A 17238-nucleotide genomic window follows, 5' to 3' on the forward strand; every position below is an offset into this window, starting at 1 on the left:
ATAAAGAAATGATAAATGTTTGAGGTAATGGATATCCTAAATATCCCGATTTGATCATTATACATCATATGCATGTATCAAAATATCATAGGCACCCCATAACTATGTACTATTTATTTTAAACATTTTAAAAAAAACAAAAAAAAAACAGCAGCTCACCTTTACTGTATATGTTCTGGACCAGGCATGACCTAAGCATTTTGTACGTATAAACTCACAAAATTCTCACAACCACTTTGTGGAGATAGATACTATCATCCCTATTTAATAGATGAAAAGGCTGAGGCGCCAAGAGGTTAAGTAACGCAACAACTAGGTAGTAGCAGAGACAGCCAGAATTCAAGCTTAGGAAATCTGGCTCCAGAGCCCATACTCCTAACACAGACCCTCATCCACAAAGCTGTCTCCCTTTGAATATAAGTATTTGCTTCCAGCTAAAGACAGTATTTGCCCATCACATATTAACTCATTTTATGAGCTCATCTTAGTCCTCCAGATGAGCCACTAATAGTAACAGTAGTACTGTAATAGTAGTAACAACATCAACAAGGACACTGAGATAAAGGAGATAATATCCTCACAATAATTCTACAAGAGGAGTGCTAAATTTCATAAAGCTGTTTGTTTTAATAGCTCTCAATAAATGTTTATTGCATTACACCAAAGAACAACTCTGCAAAAGCAATTCTATCCCAGTCTAAAACAATGCAATCAACATACTCTCTGGTATTCTTGCCTAGTCCAGTAAAAACTGATTATTTCTAAAGCAATGGATTGAATGAGTTTTAAGCAGTTCTCAAAAAAATGCTGTTTCTAGGTTTTTTAATAAAAATCACGGGGCAGAGTATGTGGATACATACTTGCTAGAGTGAAGCTATTCCATACTGCCAATTATAGGTACTATATATATTTCATAGTCAATCAAATGCAGTCAAGTGAATATTCTCTTACAATAATTAAGGAACATAACCACTAAAGATGCCTAAGTAGCCTGCCAACCCACCTCTCCACGGAGGTGAGCCAAGAAAGTAACGAGCCGAAATTACCCTCTGAAAATGATTCTGAATCTGCACCAATGGACAGTCAAATTGAGTCCCAAAGTTCTATAGCCTTCAATGTCATCACAATGATTTTGACCCCAAAGTCCTCAAAGCAAGAGTTTCCCAGCATTCAGCTCAGCCATAAATCACCTGAATAAAGCAGCCATAGAGCGTCCAACTGAGACATGTACCCCCAGCTAACTAAATCATTAGCCAAAGAGAGAAAGAACTATCAGTTCCAAAAGTGATGATGACTACGTAATACAAGCGAACCAGCTAGTCAAAGGAAACACAGCTTTTCCTGGTACCGAGACCTGGAAAAAAATTTACTACATAGATTCTAATGATGATGATGATGATGATGCCAACAGGGGTCTGGATTAGCAAGGACTCTTTCAGTTACAAAAGACAGGAACACAATGCAAACCAGCACAAGCAAACTGGCAACTGATTAGTTCATTTAACTGGGAAATATTGGGTGGATCTAATATAGAGTGCAACTAGATCTAAAGGCTCCAATGGCTCCCAATGCTTATGCACTGAAGCATGTGACAGTGAGTGTGTGTGTGAGTGAGTCTGTCTGTCTCAGTCAGCTCTGCTTTACTCTGTATGTTGGCCTCATTCTTTCCTATGGCAGATGGGCTTCCTTCATGGCACTCTCTATGTTAACTCAGCTTAGCAACTCCAACGGGATGAACCTGTCCTTCATCTAATATGTTTTTCAATCTCAAGGAAGGACTCAACCTACTTAGGTCGTCACATGGCCATCCGGCAGCAATCACTGTGTCCAAGAGAATTAAGTGTTATGACAGACCAAGCCTGAGTCACATGCCCATCCTTTGGGCCAAAGGGAAGGATGCTATGACCTAAAAAAAATAAAAAAGAATGGGGGAAGGGGTGTTTACTACACAGTCTAAATTAACAGCTACCATAAAAAAAAGTCTTCAAGACAGAGACTTTCACTTTTTAACTCTATATACTTCCTTTTCTTTGAATTTGTTATTAAAATGTCATCATTTATTTTATATGGTTCATTATTCAACATTAAAAAGGAAAAAACAGTCAAGTGCAGTGACTCATGCCTGTAATCCCAGCACTTTGGGAGACCGAGGCGGGCAGATCACCTGACGTGGAGAGTTCAAGACCAGCCTGACCAACATGGAGAAACCCCGTCTTTATTAAAAATACAAAATGAACTGGGCATGGTGGTGCATGTCTGTAATCCCAGCTACTCGGGAGGCTGAGGCAGGAGAATCACTTGAACCCAGGAGGCGGAGGTTGCAGTGAGCCGAGGTTGCACCACTGCACTCCAGCCTCGGCAACAAGAGCAAAACTCCGTCTCAAAAAAAAAAAGAAAAAAGAAAAAAATATTGGAACATAGTCAGAAAGTCTAAGGTTTAAAAAGTTCAGGATTGATGACTTTAGGAATAAAACAGGGAAAAAACAAGCCTCATGGACAAATAAGGATCTAAGCTTCCTAGCAGTTCTGCACACTTGGCCAACACTGATAGTTGGCCAACTATTTTAACCACCACCCAATAGTCCTTAACAAACCAAGCATTAGAAAGGCAAACAAAAAATGGAGAAAACAGGTTTTAATTAATTAGCAATATGTTGATAATGGGGGAAAATGACTTCTAAGGATACTAGAGAAATTTTGTGAACTCCTCAGACAGCAAAAGTCTCCAAAAGTATCTAAGCCCTTTACTCCCTCTATCATTTTTCTTACCTGTAATCTTACCAGTTAAACCATATATGTAGGAAAGTCCTGGATCAGGTATACTGAAGTCAAATATTCACTTTCTGCTTCAAATATCCACTCTAAAGATGGTAGCAAACTAAAAAAATCCATAATACTTACCCCTAAAATAGACACACTAGTAAAATTTCTCCTTTAACTGTCCCAAAGGCTACCATTCAGTACTTGTAAGTTCTTTTCACAAATAAATTTAATAATAAAAATTTCATTTAGGTTGACACATAAAAGCAATTCCTCTTTTCTTCAATAACTCCAAGCAGGGTCTACCAATTTTGGTATTCATCGCTAAAGAAAATCAATTCTGCTATAGTAAGGCAAAATCATTTACTCCTCACCAAATATTCATGTTCTTACCCACACTTCCTAGCCCCTTAAGTAGTACCCTAGTACCCTATGACTACTTTTAGCCGATAGTCTATAAGAAGAATTGATGCGAGTCACTTTAGGGCCAAAGCCACAGTAATCAAGGAGGCTTCATGTTCTAGATGGTACACCAAACCTACTTTATTAACTAAAAACGCTTTTTTCATGTTCCATGGAACTACGCCATAAGCAACATTCCAAAGCCCACAAAGTGAATTCAAACCCACTTCCTCTAGAAAACCTACCCAGATCATACTAGGCTTCTAGTATCATCGGTAACGAACATGTATGTATACTATGGGTAGAGCATTATGAAAGCACTGTGGTACAAGCTAGTACAATAAATAGTCTCTATCCACTATAATTTACAACCTGGAAGGAAAGGATACACGTAAAAACAGAGACAAGTAGCCAAGTGCAGTGGCTCACGCCTGTAATCCCAGTACTTTGGGAGGCTGAGGCAGGCAGATCACCTGAGGTGAGGAGTTCAAGACCAGCCTGGCCAACATGGCGAAACACTATCTCTACTAAAAACATAAAAATCAGCTGTGTGTGGTGGTGCACATCTGAAATCCCAGCTACTTGGGAGGCTGAGACAGGAGAATCGCTTGAACCCAGGAGGCGGAGGTTGCAGTGAGCCAAGATCATGCCACTACATCCAGCCCCAGCGACAGAGCAACACTCCGTCTTAAAAAAAAAAAAATACAGAGACAAGTATACGTGATAATAAATTTCAAGCGAGTGAAAAAATAGTTAAGTGCTAGATAAGTTTCCATATATCTCAGTTAAAAACTAAGCCATATACTCTCATGTGACATATTTCATATTGCTGTATATTATTTTTAAATTCATGTATGATTTATAGCAAATGAGACTCCCTTATAGGGGTTATAATCTCCTTGAAAGGCAAGAATCCTAAAATATAACTACTTTATGGTGCCCCATATTATCAAACAACAGATATGCAATTAAAATTTGTATTTTATTGTGAAGACTGTGTTGAAAAATTAAAACAGAAATGTAGTAATCCTCAATACATGAGGATTTTGTGTTTCCATCACTGTAAAGAAGACAGAGGAAAGAACCCAAGTTTTTCTGTCACCCGGGACAGGTAGCGCTCTACACTGGAGAACAATGACTCACCAGGCTACTCCAGATTTCTGAGCATATCCCTTTACAGCCAACTTCTTATGTTGTGGAACAACAAGTTCTCCAAGCAATATCAGATTTCCAATTCAATTCCCTAAATACCCTGAAACTAGTCAAGAAAATCCCTAGTTTATCTGCGAGTATTCCAGGAACAAGCGCATGCGTGCACACATGCACACATTCACACCCACAAAAGGTCTATTTCTCTAAGTATATTCATAAGTAGCATTATGATTTAATCAATATGACTTGGCAAATATTGTAATATCTATGTGTGTAAAACAATGCAGAGGAGGACAAAATATAAAACATAATCCCCATTTGCCATTCTCACACCCTAATATAGGAGACAGGACACACAAAAACAAAAAATTTCATAAGGTACAAGGTTGTACATGTGAAGTATTAAGTGAATAACAAGGAAAATAAATACTGAGAGTTCACAGAAGGAATTGATTACTTTTAAATTTTATGGTCTGAACACTTAATAAGCAAGGTGAAATCTGAGTTGAGCTGTAAAGGATAGGTAGAATTTCAAGAGGCATAGACTAGATTAAGGGAGAACATTCCTTGGAAAATAACATATAAAGAAGTAGAAAGAGAAAAGCTCAAGAGATGTTTAGAGGACAAAAAACTGACAATTTTATTTCAAAACACAATTTATTGGGGCAGACTAGTGGGAAATGAACCCAGGAAAGAAAGTTGGTGCCAGACACTGGAAAGCTTTAAATGCCAGGCTAAGGAACAACTTTATCTTGACAGTAATGAGGAACCACTGAAGGTTTTTTTGAGCAAAACAGTACCATTAAAGTAAAAATTAGGATAATCATTCCAAATCAAAATTTGGGACATACACGAAGAAGGAACTCACTGGGGAGTGGGACCACTTTGCTTGACCAATTAATTAATTGTTTGACCAATAATTAAGCCCCAAAAGAAAAAAAAGAATAATAATTAAGCCTGAATTAGAATGGTATCAGTGAGGAGAAAAGAGCCTACAGAACTTGCAAAGTGTTTTTAGCATATGTCAAATCAGACCCAAAGAATTCTAGAAAGCTGAAATTCAGATGCTAAAGATAGGTCAAAAGCACAACAACTGTGAATCCCAGCCTACCCAGCAGGGATACTTGAAGCAAAGTGAATTGAAACTGGGCTCTTTATATATATTCCTGTCTCTACATCCATACAATAGGTCTACTCTTTTTAATTGGGGGTTAAGGTGATACAGATGGAAAATAACATATATAAAAGCAGCCAAGGGATGGAGGGCCAGGTAGTTGTGCAATAAACAGACAGAATTCAAACACCTGTAAAAGCCAAAGGCACTGCAATCACATCTATTGCAAAGTGGAAAAACAGACTGCACATCTAGTCATACGGTGGGCTTGAGTAATGACATCAGATATATCCATCAAACTTGGCAAGAGGGTACAACTGGATGAATAGAGTTACTGAGGTCCCACTCCTCAAAAGCAGAGATCCTAAACCATTGGGGGAGGTCATGGACCCTTTCAGGAATTTGGTGAAAGCTCTAGATCCTCTCCCCAGATAAATATATAGACTCACAAAATTTTACATACAATTTCAAAGTGCTTACAGATCCCCTAAAGCCTATCTAGGGGCTCTTATTCTATGAACCCCAGGTTAAGAATTTTTGGTATAGAATCATGATAGCCATTTTTATGACATATCTCATGGTTTAAAAGTTTCTAAATAAGAAGCCATTATACTTATTTATAATTTATATATACTGCACACCAAATCAATAAATTTGTGTACATATAGCATACACAAAAATGGAAATTAAAAAGAATATTTATTATAGCAAGTAAACAAATTTTTAAACATTTACTTTTCTTATTGATGGCACAAAAACTCTGTGCTTTTCCCAATATTGTTATTAATAAACACCATTCACTACTTTTTGTGACAGCAATGTAAATGAACATGGTTTGTTATTTTTATATCTTGCTTTCATACTTGTAATATAGCAACTTGAAGGTCTGGTTCTAAATTCAGTTCATTTTTATGAGATATAACTTTTATTTGGTTTTAATGGTTATCATAGCTGAAAAATGTTACCTCACAAAGATGAATAAAACCAAAAGAAGAACTCCATTACTGGGTGCACTGAATAAAACATGATATTCAATTTCCAATCCCATTCACCATTTAAGCAAAGGTTTTTGCCAAAATTCAGCTAGTGCATTTCCCTATCTTCTGATGGCCATCAGTTGTTCTTATAAACTAATCAGATGGTATTGCCTTTTTGTGTTTTCAGCAGATGGGCTCAAAACCACTAAACACCTCTTTTACAAGATTTTTATACAGGTTAGAAAATTCTGTTTCCAAGTTCAAGTATACATACACAAAAAGCTCTTAAGGTAACACACATAATTTTCAGCAATTAAATTCCATAATAGAAATAATTATAAATATCCATTTTCAATATCCTTTCTCTACAGCATTAAATTTTTTGTTGTTGTTCTGAAAGATAGATACTTTTTGAATCACTGTTAAGAACTTATCCTATTTATCTCAACGGGGCAGATTAAGTGTGTTTGCTAGGTAACATACCACGTATAGCCACGTTTCACAGAAGGTGGTAACAAACTTGGGACATTCGTCTTTTTGTGAAAAAATACTGAGTAAGTCATCTTTAAATTAGATCATTCTTAACTCCTCTGCCACAAGGTGACCAGTTAATCTCTATGAAATAGTATAAAAAAGATCTGCATAAGTGATCTCTACTGCAATACAAAATAGTGTTAATAGTCTACTATTTAAAATAATAAACCTAAAATCCAGTTACCCAAGCCCCTGTAAACTACAAACCACCACAACAGACTGAAAGAGAAGAAACATCCTCATAGACCTCTAGTATTTCTTCCATTTCGCAGATAATTTAATGTTAAGAAACTACTGGCCGGGCGCGGTGGCTCCCACCTGTAATTCCAGCACTTTGGGAGGCCAAGGCGGGCGGATCACCTGAGGTCAGAAGTTCGAGACCAGCTTGACCAACATGAAGAAACCACGTCTCTACTAAAAATACAAAATTAGCCAGGCATGGTGGCACATGCCTGGGCAACAAAAGCAAAACTCCACCTCAAAAAAAAAAAAAAAGAAAAGAAAAGAAAAAAAGAAAAGAAAAGAAAAAAAGAAACTACTGTGCTAAAAGTGCCTGGGGTCCCAGGAGTGAAGGCTCTTTAACAGCCTACCCAGCAGGGATACTTCCAACCAATTTCTGCTGTATGCTATCAAAGTTTCAAAGGACCTATCTTTAAAGGTACCCCAATTACACTGTATCATCTCTGAATTACTACCAGTTTGGCAAAAGACACACCACAGCACATTCAGTGACACTAGTTGTCTTCAACGCTGTTCCCTCCGTGTAATGAGTAACATAGGCTAGGGGCATCAGTCAAATAACAGACAGGGCTGGAACAAGGTCCAAGACTCTTCATGACACAGCCTGCTTTAAATCCTTTTTGGAACATGGCAAGGCATAAATAAATCAGTAAAACAAATCATGAACTATAAATGAGAGCCAGGGGCTTCCAACTTATATGACCAATCTCATTTATACAATCAGATACACTTATATTTATACAAAGAGACAATTTTACACTGAACAAACAGGTCCACTCCATCATCTTAAAGAATGCCAAGTGATAACACACTGTTTAAAAGGCCGGCTGTGGTGGCTTACGCCTGTAATCCCAGCACTTTGGGAGGCCGAGGTGGGTGGATCACGAGGTCAGGAGTTCGAGACCAGCCTGGCCAACATAGTGAAAGCCCGTCTCTACTAAAAATACAAAAATTAGCCAGGCGTGGTGGCGGGCGCCTGTAGTCCCAGCTACTCAGGAGGCTGAGGCAGGAGAATCACTTGAATCTGGAAGGCAGAGGTTGCAGTGAGAAGAGATTGCGCAACTGCACTCCAACCTGGGTGGCAGAGAGACTCCATCTCAAAAGGAAAAAAAAAAGAATACTTACTGCTTAAAAAAAAAAGTCTGTGGTATGAAACAGAAGATAAAATGGAAAAGAAGTACACGAAGAACAAAATAAAGGACATCTAGAGGGGATGAAATTAGACCTGATAAACAAAGGGCCATAGAACGAGGCTGGAGGAATGTTGGAATAATGCAATCCTGGTTGGTCCAAAATTCATCTATATATTTAATAAACTCAAATCAGCATCTAAGAACCACTGGGAGGTTAAAATACTTTTTTAAAGTTGATGGCAGGATTTGCCTTATCAGTAACAATATATAAACCGGTAAGGAACTGTCACATATTAAATAGATGTATCTCTTTTTGGAATAAATAATGCAGAATCAGAGAAAAGGGAGTATAGAAACAGCACATCAAAATGTAGACTTCAAAATAGTGGGGAATTATTAAAATGAATACGTTAATAAATCATGTTGGATCAACTGGCTAACTCTTGGGCAAGTATCATGTAATATACATATCTCACATCACATGTAGGTTAAGGCATAATTCATAATCAAAAGTAAAAAATAAAAAAGTTAATTCAAAAAAATATAAGGCAGTGAAAAAGATTTTGTACTAACTTCTATTCAAAAAAAAAAACATATAATCTGTATTTAAATATACATAAAAATGAGTGAATAAGTTCCCAGTGTGGGTAAGCCTTACATATGGAATCATTTCAAAAACCAAAAATATAAAATTTGGGGTATAAAACCTGCCAAGAAAAGATCCACGTAAATTTGGAAAATTGACATTTCTCATTTTCATCCATATCTACATACTTACTACATACTGCTCCCCACCACCTCCCTCCATTAAAATCCACCAATGTTTTGTTCTACACCTAGACGATATGCTTCCCTCTCCCACTTCAGTTGATGCCACACTCCTTGCACTTTCCCCTGCATTACTTCCTGTCTTTTCATCTTTGCTATTTAATCTTCCTGAATATACTGTTCTCCTTGTCCCTATTCTTAAAGAAATAATCCCCTGCCCTCAATGCTTTTGTCTACCACCAAGCCCTCCATAAAACTTGCCCTGATCTTTCTCAAATGAAAATACAATAATCACTCCCTCTCCCTGAATGTTCAAAGTACTGTTTCAGGACCTGTCTCACAGCACTCATCACATTCAATTAGTAGTATAGGTATTTGTATGTTTGTCTTATCACCTCTCTCAGGTCATAATCTCCTTAAGAACAGGATCTATATCTTATCGGTTAATTTCCCAATAACCGCTATCTTTTTACAGCACACTACCTTGAACAAAGTATGTACTCATATAACTATGTCTTGAACGAATGATTGAGTAGCTACTTAGAAATTCAATTACAGACTACCTGTACCATTTAGGATAGAGAGGGAGATATTAGACATTGCAGAGTAACTTTTTATTTCTTCCAAACAAATTCACCAAAGTAAAGTCAATATTACACATACAGATGTTTTCAAAACTCAAGGACATTTCATCCTTCAACTATCTGGTCAAATACGATGTGATATGTTTATATACATACATATACTCACAATAGAATATCTTTTGTTAACTAATCAAATATGCTTGATAATAAAAGTATGTAAATGTTTTAACCACATAGGCAAACTGAAATTTTAAGATAAAATCAACCATTCAAATTACAACTGGAATCACAGAGAATGACCAAGCAATTTGTTCCAAAAAAACAAAAACAAAACCAAAGCACGCTCAGCTTTAGCTATTTAAATACCAACAAAACTTGAGAGGCAGAATTTTATGGCTAAGAATCCAAAACCAACCAAAGATAAGCTTACCTGGGTAAAAGCACCAAAGAATCAACATTACTGAAGTACAAAGGTGAGACCAGAAACAGCACAAGAATCTCTTTTTTTTTTTTTTAAGATGGAGTCTCCCTCTGTCACCCAGGCTGGTGTGCAGTGGCACGATCTCGGCTCACTGCAACCTCTGCCTCCCTGATTCAAGCAATTCTTCTGCCTCAGCTTTCTGAGTAGCCGGGACTACAGGCTTGCGCCACCACACCGCGCTAAGTTTTGTATTTTTAGTAGAAACGGGGTGTCACCATATTGGCCAGGTCTCGAACTCCTGACCTCATGATCTGCCTGCCTCAGTCTCCGAAAGTGCTGGGATAACAGACGTGAGCCACCACGCCCGGTCCACAAGAATCTTAAAGTGACATTTTCATTAAGTAACTGGTATGTATGGCTCCCGGGTTATCAGAAAGGAATGAGACTGCAGGAGTCTCCACAACACATGTATTCAAGAGAAAGTTAGTTCAGAAAGAAAAAAAAAAGTATAATGTGGCCAAGTGTGATGAACATGCTTGAAGAGAAGTCAACTGAAAGGTATGAATATGATTTCCACTCAGTAGGCTTGAACTCAAATGTCATCCCTAACACCTACAAGCTGTGCAATCTTACGTCAGCCACTTAACTTCCCTGAGCCTTGTTTCCTCATGTATGAAATGTAATATGTAGAGCTAGCACAGTACCTGGCTCAGAGAAAATATTCAGTAAATATTTGCTGACTGTGAATGAGGGCCTTACAAGAAAAGCAGACATTTTTCTGCAGATATTTTTGTAGTTTTTGAGAGAACGGTCTTAATTAATTCCTGATTAATACCTTCTTACAATATTTTAGAGTCAAATTTCGGTCAAAAAAAAAAATGCTCCCTTCCTCCTAGCTTACACATTACTCAAAAGCTTACAAGAATTCTTATAATTTAAAATCTCTTTCTGATATTTTAACTTTCAATACAAAAAGTAACTCTCAAAGAAACCCCATTCCCAACTGCATCTGCATGGACTTAGTCTGCTCAGCTGTAACATTAAGAAGGCCGTCCTAAATGATCATTTAAGGTTCTTTTACTCTAAATGTTGTAGTTCACGGCATCTCAAGCATTTTCCAATCTGTTTAGGAAAACCAATCAACATACACTAAAAAGAGAATCTCTCTCAAAAGAAGGAGCGAGAAAGAGAAGTTTATTATATAGAACAGAATAACTAATGCTAAGGGAATGATAAAAATCAAGCTTTCTTGAAAACATACCAGCTTTGATGCTGTTTTTGAAGGTCACGAGAACATAAAGGAAATCCAATTTAAATGAAGAAAATGGAACATGTAAAAGCAAAGACGCAAGATATCTATGATTATCATAATACTTTCTTCATTGTTTAACACTTTACAGTTTGTGAAGCATTTCTGCATATGCCATCTACAGCAAATTTTCTGGAATGGGAAATGAAAGAATCAGTTTAAATGATTTACATTTGATAAATTTGCCCACAGAAAGTCTCCTCTGAAAACAATAACATAAAAAAAAAATTTTTTTTTAGAAGGGAATTTCTTCAGCATTTATGTGTAGGATAAATTAGAGAGGTAAATGCATGCAAGCAAACAGCTGTAAACCTACAAATCATAGAATTTTAAAACAAGAAGAAATGCGAAATTAGACCAATATGCTCATTTAATGATAAAGAAACTCAGGCCCACAGAGTCAATGTGACTCCTATTACTCCATGTGCAAATGACAGGAGGACCAGATTGCAGAACCAGAAATAAAGGAAAAAATTTGAGAAATTACAAAGAAAAGAATGCGAGAATCTGGTGATGAATTCGCTAATGAAACACCCATTTGTTAGCTAGTCATTAATGTCTATGTGCCAATCACATGCTAAACATATTTAATAATTTATTTTAAAGATTACAAAATGAGGACAAGTACATTACTTCAATTTTAAATATAAAAACTGAAGTTTAGTGTGGTTATAGCTCAAGGCTACATCAACCTAAGTATCTGGAAGAGCTAGACACCTCTGTCTGTCTGAAGTCAGCGCTCCATTTCTAAAAGATGCTTTAAAATTGCTTCACAATTATAAGCTGAAAGGGCAAAAATGAAGCATCACTCTGGAAAAACTGGATAATCCAGTGCAATTAGAATTCTGGTCCTGATAATGGCTGCATTTTGCTTCTGTGCTTGCACCTATTTTTATGAGTCTGGCCTGTCTGTGCCTAATGGTCAGGTCAGGGCTACTCAGTAAAACCAAACATCCCTGCCCTCCACACACTAAAACACACTCTCGGGGAGCGGTAAGAACAAAATATATCTAAGATGAGGGTGAGTCTTCCATAACTCCTCGAGTGACTAGAGCTTCTATTTTGGCATAAGCTACTTATCGTTTAAATATGATAACCATACTAAGCTTTTCTAAAAGCCTATCACTCCAAGGAGCCTCAAAAATTCAGTGTTGCAGATGGGGTTATGGGGAAAGAAGCACGGATACAACTCACTTTACTTAAACTTATCGAATTGGACTTATATGTTGGTATCAGTGTTTTATAATAATTTCCCTTATTCAGCCATGTATCCTGCAGAAATACATAATAATCATTTCTATACATTAATCCAAATACTACATGACCACAAACCATTTTCCAGAACTAAGCTATAAAAAAAGCAAGCAAGAATGGTACCTAGTTGCCACTAGGCCATTTTATGATGTTGAAAGGCGCAAGGTCTAACTAAAATATAAAGAAAAGGGAAGGTTTTAAATGACTAGACCTCATCTTCAATGTTAAGAATAGAACATGAGGCCTGTCCTTAGTTGCCAATCGCCAACAGCTAAACTACTGGCTAATCTGGGAAAGCAGCAATTTTAAAAAGTCCTTACAGTCTAGTCTTCCCAAATGGGTAGGAAAGTTATCTAAGATAGGGAGAAATGTATACGGTTCTGCGGCCCAGATCAGATACAGTGTTCTGACATCCACCTCCTGAGACACATGGTTTTCACCCGAGCCCACACCCACCACAGCATTCAATATTTGCAAGTAATGCAAAATGGAACCCTCCAAAACATTTTTGGACCTCTGCCAGGAGGTCCTCTGAGAATCTCTGTTATAATCATATTTAGAAGGCAAAAACCACTGCCAAAACAATCATGAGCATCACGGGGATCTCCTATGCGCCATGACTTAGATTCTACTCCGTGTTGTGCGCTAGTATTGACCTCCCACACCTGCCCTAAAATGAAAACGATGTTAAGCCACATGGCTTAAGGCCAACCAACTTTGTAAGACATGCAACATAACATTCAAACAATGTGGAGTCCTTGGGAGACACAGAAAAAAGACAAACTAAAGTACAGAACAGAGGTAGTATCGAAGAGAAGGTATATGAAATTGATGACAACCAAACAGGGAGAACGAAAACGGCCTTGAAAAACAATTAGAAATCACAGTCTGGTATACAGATTCCCGATACAGATAATAGGGAAAAGAATTTCGGCCGGGCGCGGTGGCTCATGCCTGTAATCCCAGCTCTCAGGGAGGCAGAGGCGGGAGGATAACTTGAGCCCAGGAGTTTGAGACCTGCCTGGGTAATATAGCGAGACCCCGTTCTCCACAAAAAGGAAAAAAAAAAAAGAATTTCAAGAAATGCCCAATACCCCCTCTCCAACCACTCGACCTTTCAGCACCTCTCTACCACCCTCATCACTTACTCAACATTTAGTCCTAGTGAAGACCGCTCACTGGATTAGCAGGATCAAGAGGACATGCACAGAACATTCCATTCTGAGAACAACATCTTTAAATTATTTAGGCTTGTTTACCACCCTTCCCTATAGAGTAAAAGCATGATATGTTGCCAGCACTTTCACAATATACACCAGTTAGCACCATAGCAACCCAATCTTCTGCCCACCAAAAGATTAACACATCAGTAGAAAACAGGAAATTCAACAAAAATTAAAGTTTGACCTTAGACTCCCTCAACAGTTAAATGTCTTAAGCAGGAGCAGTGTCTTTCCATCACACCCACTTCATGCTACCCTTACAGCTTCCTGGCATAAGCAAGTTCTTGGGATTATACAAACTGCTGCTTCTGTTTCCAGCCCAGATTTCTAGAAATGAAACCCTGGAATTGAGGGAGAAACAAAAACAAATGTTCGCAGAAAGAGGGAGGAAAAAGCAATGTCTATATAATCGTAGTTTAAGTGAAACAATCACCATTAGCTACATCAAGCGCTTCCCCCCCCCACCCCCCCAGTAAAACCACTGCAGATCTAAAACACTCCCTTGGTTTAAACCACACAAAAAGCCATTCAATAGGCACAATCCTACAGGTTTTCTGAGAGAAATAAGGAAGAGATCAAGTATAAGCTATGTAAAATTCACGCTCTGCACCTTACAAAGCAAACCTCAATGCTGTTAAATAACCAGTAGAAAACATCTACAAAAATCAAACTAAACACCTGTTCTTATAAGCAGCAGTCCTCTATTTTCTCTCTAAACCATATATTCCCAACTCAGACCCTCTTTGTGACCCATTGTTCCCAAAGCATCGAGTCTGAAGAAGAAACAGAGAGAAAACATTTCGGACATTCGTTCACAAAACCAAATTAGACCTTTCCACAAAGTACAGGAGATAAAACAGAAACACTTCCATTTTATCTAATTTATGGCAAATAGTTCAAGGAATGACTATTTGTTAAGCTGAATCAAACCCCACTGCTACCTTTAACCCAAAACTATTTCTAGTTCAAGAGCCAAGAGACCCAAGCAAATAATACTTTCTTTTCACATTATTCTCAACATGAAGAAATCCGACCCCCTTCCTACAACATCATAGCTTCTGTGAAACAAGCTGAGGCCCCTCTGGTCAACTTTTGTTGTTATTGTTGTTGTTGTTTTGTTTGTTTGTTTTTTTTTTTTTTTGAGACTAGCCTCCAACCAATTTCAAAAGAGGAGACAAACCTCAAACAAATTTAACCCTTGAGATCCACCCCTCAACTGTACCATATAATCTACGCTTCACGGCAGTAATGTTTTAAGCAGACACTTGATTTCTTAATCACTGAAATGTAAGCACCAGCCCTCACAAATCATCGCCACAGAGATTCCTCTTGGCATCCACAGAGGGTGCTGGGGCTGCAAGTCACTCAAGAACCCTTCACTTACCAACATCACACTCGACATTAAAAATTCACCCTCTCCGAAGAAAAAATGTCACCTTCTCCACAAGGACACCTGCCTGTTCAACACCTCTACAAGAAACGAGGACGGCCAAGCATGAGAGGCTAACAGACCCTCCAGCTTAAAAGTTTTCCTTCCCAGGAAACTCTCCGGCCACAACACCGTGGCCTGTCCTTGTCACACACACACAGGCTGTATTGTCAACCCCTCCGTCTTCCTCTAACGTCGTCAGACTGGGCAGTGTCTACCCATGGGGGTAACTGCTTTTAAAAAAATTAAAAAGCAGCAACCACAGCTGGGTAGTAAGGACTGGAGACCCTGGTGTCCGATTTCTTCAGGTCTTTTCCAAGGGACTAGAGAGCGGCCTGAATTCTGTCACTGCCCACTAACCAACCCCACCTCCCAATCGCCCCTCGTCAACATGTTTGCTTCCCTTCCTCGGCCCTTTCGGCTGAACCCCAGGAAGGGGACCAAACACCGGCCGCGACAGGAACATGTCCAGTGTCCATCCCATGTCTACCTCCGAAACCCCTTCTCGGGAGAAGGGGCGAGCAAGCGCGCCGGGGTCAAACCCGAGCGCCGTCGAGGGCTGCGCTGACGGAGAGGGACGCCGCGGTCGCCCCCATTTCGCGGTCCGGGCAGGCAAGACTCCGAGAGGTGAGCGGGCTGGCCAAGGTCACGGCGTCGTCGGGGCCGAGGGGCGCCCGCGCCGACTTCCGGCTCCCCCTCTCGGCGACGACCCGGGGCGCCCGCTCCCCACGCCGGGCAGGCGGCCGCGCAGCTCGCGCCCCCTCCGCGGATGCTCGCCCTCTCCGCGCTAACTAGGGCAACTGGAAAAGAGGCGGAGAGAAGTCGCTGCTGCAGCGATTTCCCTCGGCAGGGAGCAGCCCCCAGCTGGTGCCCGTGACAGCTGCGACCTCCGCCCCCTCCAGCCGCGCGGGGCCGCGAGGGGAACTCGGGGAAGTGGGAGGGGGATGGAGCGGGAGAAAGGAGAGCAGGGGGCGGAGGGGCGCCAGCTGCTCCCCGCCCCCTAGGGCCTCGGCGGCCGCGCGGCTCGTGACAGCTGCACCCACCGGGAGGCTCCGCACCCGCCGCCCGCCACTCACCTGCCGCCGCCGCCTCTGGGCCGCGCTCACCGGCGCCGCACTCGTCCGCGACCGTGGCGGCGGTGCCGCCGCGGCCTCAGCCGCTCCTCGGGCCCGGAGCCCGGCCCCCTGGGCCCAGGCGCCCGCCGCCGCCGCCGCGGCTCTCCGGCCCCCTCCTCCGGAGCAGGGGTCCCCCCGCAGGGGGATGCAGAAGGAACCTGACGCAGGCTTGGCTCGAGGGAGCAGCAACGAACAGGAGGCCGAGGCGCTCAAGGCCGCGGTGCAGCCGTCGGAGGACAGAGCTCAGCAGATCGCGTCAGACTCCCGCTCGCCCAGCCTGAAGAACAGGCATTTCAGCCGCTCTCCGCGGCCGCCATGTTCTCCTCCTCGGCCGCCGCCGCCGCCGCCGCCGCCGCCCCCCGCTCGCGGCACCGCCCCCTTCGCGCCCCGCCCCGCCCCGCCCCGCCCGTTCCCGGCCCGCCCGCCCGCCTGCCCGCCCGCCTGCCCGCCCGCCGCGCTTCCCCTGCCGGCTCCGGCCGCCCGGGCCGCCGGGACCCGGTGCCCGCGAGCTCCGACAGCGCGCCCCCAGCCCGCCGGGCCTGCCGGGCCCGCCGAGCGAGGAGTCTCCCCGCGCCCTCTGCCGGCTGCAGGCCCGCCCCAGCCCGCGTCCTAACGAAGTGTGGGAAAGGAGGCCCGAACTCTTCCCCGCCCGTCTCAACTCCTCCCCGCCCCTCTCCTGCCCTCCCCTCGGGGCGTTCCTCCCACTGCTGCCGGGAAGCGGCCTCGAACCCCAGGGCGCTCGCAGCTAGGCCGCCGGGCCTGCCGCCTCCCGCTGTTCTTTATCTTTCTGGGAAGGTGGCTGAACGGCGAGAGGCCCTGCGGA

General features: G+C 41.4%; 1 protein-coding gene across 3 annotated transcripts in view; it reads right to left on the minus strand.

The window, feature by feature from the left end:
* NCOA1 (nuclear receptor coactivator 1) overlaps positions 1-16770 on the minus strand; it is a 279136-nt gene extending 262366 nt beyond the window's left edge. Inside the window, exon 1 of one of the 3 annotated variants that reach the window (XM_050753579.1) lies at positions 16377-16770. The gene's annotated coding sequence lies outside the window, so the exon portion shown is untranslated. Of the gene's footprint in view, positions 1-15790; positions 16066-16376 lie in introns of those variants that run through there. The other 2 variants (XM_050753584.1, XM_050753581.1) reach the window with 2 other exon arrangements.
* Between the last annotated feature and the right edge of the window lie 468 nt (positions 16771-17238).

The sequence above is a fragment of the Macaca thibetana genome, chromosome 13 (genome assembly GCF_024542745.1).
Source record: "Macaca thibetana thibetana isolate TM-01 chromosome 13, ASM2454274v1, whole genome shotgun sequence".
Classification (NCBI taxonomy): domain Eukaryota; kingdom Metazoa; phylum Chordata; class Mammalia; order Primates; family Cercopithecidae; genus Macaca; species Macaca thibetana.